Here is a 9727-nt window from a genome sequence, read left to right on the forward strand (position 1 = left end):
GAATTTTGTTCCCGTTATTTTTGTCAACTATCAGGTATCGTCCGGATATAACGTTAACGGTTTATTGTTTACACGTGTTGACATGTATAGGTGGCATTATAACGGGCGTATTCGTGTATTGATTTGTTAAAATGGGGGAAAACAGACACTTTTGTAATATGGTCCAACTGATTTTGCCTAACTGAAAAAATGAATATTAAAACATGATCCATAGATAAATATTTTAGGCACTCATCTGGTATTCATTACAAGAAAAATTAAAACAAAAATCAAGCATATCAAGGGGGATAACTTACGCCGAACGTTGCGGTAAATGGCGGATGTCACTCCTTTTCTTTTTTCAATATACCGTAAATTTGACTGATTTTTAAATTAGCAGATTATATTAAATTGAGATTAGATAATTAAAGACCACCCGCTCGCATAATATGGAAAGATATTCAAAGGTCGGACAAACAATATATAAAGCTGGTACGGATTCGGATTTATGCGCCGCAATATGCGGTCCTGTTCCAGAGTTCCTATGACTCATATATCAAGGTATACACATATATAAGTCCATTTTTGTCTTATTTAGTAGTTTGTTCAAATCTCATTACATACATGTATATATACCCCGGAACAACCATTTTTCAATCACAACATAAATTCGAACACATCCTTTTTTCGAGCTTTGATGTCATCTTAAACTAATTTGCATAATGTCACGCGCTGTTTTGACTTCAATTCCCGCTGAAACGTCAAATTTGTTAAAAATGATCAGAAATACGGTAAGAAAAAGTTTATATTAACTTTGTGAATGCAAAATTGACAATTCTCACTTATACTAAACATACACTCGTATGAAATAGTGAATAGTGAAAAAAAAAACTGATTTCCAAGTAATAAAACAACTTTTAATGGAACGGCTGCACAATTTTATCATTTACCCAAGTGCTAGGTGTAGGAAAATAATAGTTTATCTTGAACACCATTAGATATTCATAAGACTCAATGTTTGGGTCCTTATGAACAAAACCTGATTTTATGCAAAATTTAATATCTATCAGAATTGACATAGGGGTCCTTAATAATAAAATCTGATGCTTTCTTTTATTTTCTACTAAATAAATTGAAATTTTATTACAGGTTCAGTCCAAAGCTAGGGGTCCATGCAGATCACATAGTTCTAACAGTGTGACTGAATCATAATATTATAATGCTGTCAGAGATTATAAAATGCCAATTAGGTGCATCAAGGTATTATAGCGTGTCCGTGACTACCATACAATATAGAGTCAGTGGAAAAATGATGTTGATTTAGTCAAGTCTGGCAAATTACCTATCTTTTCTTCGGAACAAGAGTCCTTACTTGTACAACACCTTAAAGTAATGACAGATGTAGTGTATGGTTATATCAGAACTGAAATCTTGCAACTGACTTTGCTATTCATCATGGCATTCGTGACAAATATCATCCTTTAACAGAACGTTGGCTCTAAAACTTTCTTGGGCTCTGGCCAGAACTAAAAGTTAAAGTTACCAGGAGTCTGGAGATATCCTGAGCAAAAAGTGCAACCCGTCAAACTATTGTCAAATATTTTATTGAGCTTGGTTATATATTGACCAAATTCAACCTTCATGACAAACCCCATCTGATATACAACATAGATGAGAAGGTTTGAATGCTGATCATAGGCCTCCAAAAGTAGTTGCAGGTATATTCAATAAAACTCAAGCCATAACATGAGGCAAGTCCTAAACTGTAACACTTATTGGTTGTTGTAATGGTGTAGGACAACAAGTTCCAAGCTATTATTTTTGTTCCCTGTTAAAAGAATGCTTCAAAAATTACTTGATGGGTCTACTGCAGGTGCTGATGGCACTGTTTCTTCCTCTTGGTGGTATAATTCAGAAGTTTTTTTTCAGATTACATGAAAAAACATTCGTCATAATACTTACCAGTAAGAGACACAGGCACATATATACTTGTTCTTTATGACAGACACAAAAGTCGTGTTTCCCTCAGTTTGATAGAGTGGGCTAAGTTGAATGAAATTGTTCTTTTTTGTATTACCACCCCATTGCAGTCACCTTCTTCAGCCCCTTGATGCAGGATGTTTTGGACATTTTTAAGTTGCATGGAATTCTTCATGTCACCAACAAATGAGAAAGTCAGGCGGTCGTGTCATCACAAGATTTGATTTTTGTCATCTTGCTTGTAAGATTTGTACCAAACATTTAATTACGCCTAGCAACATAAGTTTTCATTCAGAAGGTGTGGAATATACTCTTTTGATCCAACAGTAATAAATGACAGTATAGTTGCTCCTCCTTCAACAGCATTCATCAGAAAAACAAAATCACTGATACAGCTAAATGAAGCTCCTTCAAAACAAAATCAGTCTGCTAAATATTTCTTACAGGAAAGAGAAGGCAAAATACTCCAGAATGTCCGAACAGCCCAGATTAGAAATACACTTAGTAAAGTAGTTGGAGTAAAGGCCATTATTATTACTGAGGATACAGTGACTGAAAAAATAAAAGAACATATCAATAAACAAGCTAACAAGAATTCCACCCCTAAAATAGAGAAAATAAGAATCTCTGTTCAACAGTTCAACAAAGCATGCATAACACGGATAAGACGTCAAAAGACAAATTTAAAAAGCAGGCCACATATCCTAAAGGTAAATAAACAGTATTCAAGTGAGCAATACTGGTACCACCCAACAAGAAAATAGCCGGATAGAAAAAACTAAATTTCCACAAGCACAACAATAATATCGTGCTGAACGACCTTTAAGGATCGGAAATGAACATATCTGATTGAATGTACGGGGCGACTTTTTACAGCCTCCACACGGAACAAACAACACTGATATGGCGATAAAATAGAGAATATAATAATCTCTAAAGAAAGTCCAACACGGCAAAATTGAAATGTTGCAGGCTCGGTTTGATTGAGCCTGTTCATGGACGGTGCTGTCAAGTCAAGTGAAAACTACCGTCCACGCACCGGCTTAAGCAGCATTCAACATTTAACATGAAGTGGTACAAATTGGAATTTTGAAACATCCGCAGATGTGTTCATGGAACCTTCAATGTGACACTTGAGTGACATTTCATGAAAAGCCGCATATGGTCCCAAAGTAAAAGATGCGTGTGCCCTAAACGAGAAAACAATTGGCGGAACTAAATAAAATGGAAGTTTAAAAGGGTATTAGAGGTTATTATGAAATAGAGAAATACAGAATCCATAAAAGCAGCCAAACACGATAAAAACACGTCAAAATTGAACATGATGCAGGCTCGGTTTGATTGAGCCTGTTCATGGACGGTACTACAATAAGAGAGAAATAAGAATCCCTAAAGAAAGCCCAACAAGACAAAATTGAAAATGTTGCAGGCTCGGTTTTATTGAGCCTGTTCATGGACGGTACCGTCCACGCCCCATAGCAGCCGCTTAAGCAGAATTCAAATTTTAATCATGGCAATGGTGAACTTTTGAAATTAGCAACATCTGCAGATGTGTTCATCTTAGCCTGCATATCACGGATAAGACGTCAAAAGACAAACTTTAAAAGCAGGCCACATATTCTAAAGGTGAATCAACAGTATTCAAGTGAGGAATACTGGAACCACCCAACAAGAAAATAGCCAAATAGAAAAAAACCGAATTACCACAAGCACAACAATAATGTCGTGTTGAACGATCTTTAAGGATCGGAAATATAACATCACAGGTGCCTCTAAAAGAAAATGCATACCACAACCAAGCACTTCTAATGCAACAAATGACTCACATGAAAATAAATAAATAAATATAAGTGGTGTTTGACAAGAACCATCGGAGACTTCAGATATTGAGGAAACTGAAAAATGTAGCATTTGCAAACAATATCAGCCAGAAATTAAGACAAGTACCCACAATTTATTATTGTAAAGTGGGGAAGATGTGATAGTTGTGATGGCATGATGCACTTATCATTTTGCACCCCAATAACGGTACAAAGAAGAGGTGATAGTTTCTACTGCCTTCTTTGCACACATGAGCAGTAAGCAAGACATGCTATATACAGTACTGTAAATATGCTATAATTGTTAATGTTGGATTATTTTTAAAAAAACTGTTATAGATGTTAAATAGATTGTTATGCAAATTTCAACAACACTTTGGGAACACTGACTAGCCTTGGAAGTATCATTAGTGGTGTTTAACCTATTGTTTGTATCATGGGTAAAAAAATCTGGAAACAAGTTCAATAATGGTGTAATATAAACAATGCAGGTTTTTGACAATGCATACCGGTATACCACTTCATAGAAGTTAATTGTAATGATTACTAAAGTTTAACCAGCTCGTTGATATATATGTCCATAGAGTGTTTTGGCTTAATAATTTATTAAGAGTCACATTAGGAATAAAGAAGTAAAGACGTCTGGTAGAAATAAAAGCTACAACACAAATAAAACATCATGGTTAATGAGACGTTTGGAAACATATCACCGATTAAATTCAATGCAAGATGAAAGTTTCATTAATGTTTAACTGATGGGGAGTATAAACAGGAAATAATGGCAACCGATTAACTATTCAAAAAGAAACCTAAAGAACAACTTTTTCCAATTAAAGACTAATAAAAGTCGAGTAACAATGTATTGCAATATAATAATTGAATGTGTTCGTATATCGCGGAATTTTACGACGTTTGAAGTTAATGTCACAAAGTCACGCGAGATCTCGTTTTAGATTTGCTGGAGCTATTGCCGGTTCATAAATAGTGACTGAGATGTTTAGACCCGTATAGTCATTCAATATTGGAAAGTAGTAAGTACCATTGTCAGATGTTATTGTCTTAAATCATTTGTAAAGGAATCTTAACCACTTATCTTTCTTCCTCCGAAGATAGTGATGTTTTATATGCTCTTATATCACTCTAAAATATTGAAGTTGACCTACATTAACTTCATCTTGTAATCTGCGTGTTAGACTGCTATACTGATGCAAAGAAAGCATCAGTATTGACGCCTAAATCAATTAGAACCAGTCTCGCCTATGTTTGAAAAGTAAAGGGCGGCGACAATGACAAATAAATTAATTTCACCAAGAAAGACATAATATTTACTTGTTATTATAATTCGTATTTCACCTTATTGATATGATGTTACACTTGTTGATTGACATTTGCACAAGAAGCCCACAACAATTTACAAAATAAAGAAATAGTTTTTATCGGTCATTATTTAAAATGATAAATGTTTAACCGATAAGTATTACTTCACGACACAATCATTAAGGATTACACATCAACAAGTTAATTTTCTTTGTTTTATTTAGTAGTATGTTCTAATCTGAGTATATACATGTTTATACGAGGGTTCTAGAAACTCGCAGAATTATGACAAGGCATATATATTTCAACAGGAATTGATTCTTGAAATTTTGGCCATTTGTCAAAAACGTTTTTTATCATAATTTGTTCTTCTGTGGAATAGAATTAACTGTGAAATTCGATATTTAAAAAAAGTAATGACACATAAGTTATCCCATTTTCTTGCCTTTGTTTTCGTTTGAAGCCCGAGCTTCTATGTAAGTTATACTGGCGTCTTAACCAACTCATTTTTCAACCTACAAGTTACGTCTTCATACTTCTATGTTGTCTGTTGTTTTCCATCAAAGTAATTAATCTTATTTTTTAAAGATATTTCTCGAAACAAATATTTGCAACAACTTTTGCAACATTATTCGCCGGCCCACAAATCCTGGAACTCACCGGTACTGGTTTCACATGGGACATTTCATGTATTGTCTTCATCTCACATTGATTGGCCGCTCTTCAGGTATTTGTTTTGCATGGTTATCTTATTTATGTTGATGTTTTTAATGAACTGCAGAACGTCGTTTACATTTTAACCTTATAATGAAGTACAAATATACAAATGAATTGGGTAAATAAATGGTAATGATCATTTACATTAAGGATTTAAGTTCTGATTTTATACAAACTACTTTGTTGCATCTTCATTGTAAATCAAATATATTTCGTGTTTTTTTTTTTAAGTTTCAAATCAAATCAAACCAAATCAAAATTTATTTTTTGTCAGTATACATATATAACATTTTACAAAACATAAGCTATGTATAGCTTTTGACCGACATACATGCATATAAACATAAAACTCATAAAAGAAGCACATTAAGATAAACGTTGAAAGACAAATGGTAAAAGACAAGTTAAATTACTATAATGTTGGATGTAGACACCAAATGTTATAGATCTCTAATTTAAAGTAAAATAATAATAATTAATAAATAGTAATGATATGCTAAGGATATGCTTAAAAGATCTATACTGTATCATAGGTGTATAAAATAATATATATCTATATAAAAATGCAGAACATATTAGCACATACAATAAAAATAAGATTACATTAAAAGTGGGTGGATTCTGCTGATCTTGACCCAGGCCTAGCCTGGACTGCTAAATAAAAGAAAGGAAATAAGATATTGAAATGAAAAGGATCACAAAAAATGTGACCACTTATTAGGTTTTATAAAATAAAAATCCCCAATTCAAAATTTGGGCAAGAAGTGACAGGCAGCCTCCTCAATAAGAAACTTCAACAATAAGCTGACAAAAAGCAAACAAAATTCAAGCACACTGGAAAAATAATACATGTACATAAACATTTATGTTGAGAATATTAACAAAATTTAAGCCAAATGTGTAATAAAACAGATACATGTCAGTAAGCAGCAAAACAAAAGAAAGGCAGGCAAGAAAACAAACTGAAGATGGAGCTAAACTATAAATGCAGGTTTATTGACAGAAAGCACATGAGCAACTCTCTCCATTCCATGCACCAATTAAACTTTTAAATTGGTCATAAAATTCACTTCCATTCTGAGGTGTTGAGGAAGTGAATTCCATAGTTTAGGTGCATAGGAACGAAAAGAGTTGCTGCCATAACTGGTGGTTCTTACCTGAGGGATAATGGCTACATTTTTATACCTAAAATTAAAATAATGAGTTTTTATATTAACAAGATCATTTAAGTATGTTGGTCCTTGTTTATGAATACTTTTATATAATTTTATGAATTTCGATGCCGTGTACAATTCATAACATCATGAAATAAAATGTATACATAGACATGTACATTGCACATAGACATTCTAAGAGACTACTATGTATTATCTACGTTTTTTACAGCATGTCTTCATTAAAAAGTATCAGTCAGTTAGGTGGTTTAACATTTACTGCAAATTAGTTTTATTTTCAGCAATAATAACAACATCGAAACAGACATCAGAAAAATATAAAGCTAATAGATAAATATAAGGCTTCGAAAGTTTATTTTCTACATCGTACAATTAACAATTTTGTAATAAAACGGCTCTTTATACATCTATATGTAAAAACATTAAACGTTTTTGTATAAATCAATCGTAAATGTGAACATTTAGCGACATACCTATTATAATTCAAGTATTTGCATTTCTATAATTTACACACTTACATCTTGTAATGAAAAGGAATCAAAATTTAAATAAAAGTTGAATATCCCCAGCTTTAAATGTTCGCTTAGTGTACAAAAGTAGTTTAAAGTTATACAATTATGTCGGACAAAACTAATGTAAATAGATTATTACTTGCAAAAGCACGTATTTCTCGAAGGCCTACCAAAAGTAAACATGACTAAATAACCGTCATCAATTGAAATTATAAGAAAATGTATTCTTTTTCTCATACCAAAAAAATAAATTTCAAGATATTTATCCTATATTGTTGCAGATCTGTAAATGATATATTCAAAGAAAATGTTAGGTTCCACCGAGATTTGAACTCGGATCGCAGGATTCAGAGTCCTGAGTGCTAACCATTACACCATGGAACCGAGTTGCTAATACATGGAAAATGACTAGATATATGACTAATTATTTTTATGACAATTTATGAAATATGTTTTCTGATTTTTTTCCAAACTTTATCTGCTGTGACATGTAAGTCAAATACCAAAATAAACACAGAAATATTGCTATTTATTATAGATATTTTTTTTCATTGCAGTGAACATATTTTCTTTATTTTGCTGCACTTATTTCTTCTAAAGCCAGCCAAAGGGTAAGTTTTTCAAATTGTATTGTCAAGAAAGAGAAAAGTGTATATAACAAACAGAAAAATCAAGTTCTTTATCTAAAAAACGGGATTTATTATACTTTCTGTGGTATGAAATTATTATATTTCACTCGTTGCTACCGCCACTCATAAAATATTTAAAGTCAAAATCCAGAATTCTTACCATTAAATACATCATAAAAAACTCTATGGTGTTCTTAAATATCATACTGAAACTTATTTGATAAAGGTAGGAATCGTTTGTTTTTTGTAGATATTTAACATAATGTGGTTGACATTGTACTTACTTTTATTTGTTCATAGCTTAATAGTCGTTTTCTATAAATTCTTTTGAAGAAATTATCAATATTAACATATTATATTGCATGTAGGTGGTCATATAAATTGTGATAATAATTACAATGACTTGATGGTTCAGTGTGGAAACTCACACTTATCACTTATAAAAATATTCCTATGCTTTACTTTAATTCACACCTTCCATGTTAAATATCTGTAATGGACAGATTTTTTCCTATTTTTTTTAAGACATGAACCAACCTTACTTATCAAACCATTAAACGACCGTCATCTCTACAAATCAAACACGAAATGTTTCTCACTTACTAATCAAAACAAGCAATGAAGTCGTAAAATATCGTGTAAATGACTTAAGCTTTACAATGAACCAAAACCTGAACATGCGTGTAATAATTATTCTGTTTAATTATTTGTCTTTTGTTGGGAAACTTATTGTGTGTGTTTTAAGTTTAAATAATTAATTAGTGAACATTATTGCACGTTAACAGTTTTCAGCAAGAAAGAAAAACAGTTATGAACGCTTTCATCTGATATTGATTATTACTGGCAATTAGTTCACAATCGTCTCGTTAACTATGATCTTTTATTTCGGGGGTAGTAATAATCCAATAGATGTTATCGTTCTACAAAGAATAATTTAAGGTTTTGAGGTTATATAATAAGAATAAGTAATTATGAGCAGAACAAAACCTACATTTAATTACCATCTGTCATCAATATACTCATATGTACAGGCCGTGACAGGAATCAAAATTGGAGAAACATAACATACTGTTTGGTCTCTGTAGTTGTTCAACAAATCCATTTGACGAAGGTGATGTTGCGGATAATAAAATTCTATGTTCAACAAAAACTACCAGAGAATGTATAAAAATCTACAGTAACTGCAGATAATTCATTATCATGTTAAAATACCAAAAAAAAAAAAAAAAAAAAAAAAAAAAAAAAAAAAAAAAAAACGAAGGACAAATGTATAAAAATACCTGTTTAGCACACATTGTGTACAGTAACTTTATGAATTCAAATATTTGTATCCTACAAAATACAATACCACAATACATTAAACTGAAGAAAGATAAATCTAAAAATAGATAACTGCCTATCAAGTCTGAAAGAGTATTTTAAGTGTTTGTCATTAACAAATACTTATTAGTAATATATAACATTATACCATTGATATTTTTTTCTTGATGGTACTCTAAAAATATTTGCGAACAAAATTACCATAAATCAATAGAATAGTACGGAATCCTATTTCGTCCCACAATATTTCGCTAGTAACACGCGATAATTATCGCCCC

At 31.9% G+C, this 9727-nt stretch overlaps 1 non-coding gene across 1 annotated transcript; it reads right to left on the reverse strand.

The window, feature by feature from the left end:
* Positions 1-7812: 7812 nt before the first annotated feature.
* On the reverse strand, positions 7813-7884 carry Trnaq-cug (transfer RNA glutamine (anticodon CUG)). The gene has a single exon. It is a non-coding gene; the product is annotated as a tRNA-Gln (tRNA).
* Positions 7885-9727: the final 1843 nt, after the last annotated feature.

This window comes from Ruditapes philippinarum, unplaced genomic scaffold (assembly GCF_026571515.1).
Source record: "Ruditapes philippinarum isolate M1 unplaced genomic scaffold, ASM2657151v2 ctg284_1_1_1_1, whole genome shotgun sequence".
Classification (NCBI taxonomy): domain Eukaryota; kingdom Metazoa; phylum Mollusca; class Bivalvia; order Venerida; family Veneridae; genus Ruditapes; species Ruditapes philippinarum.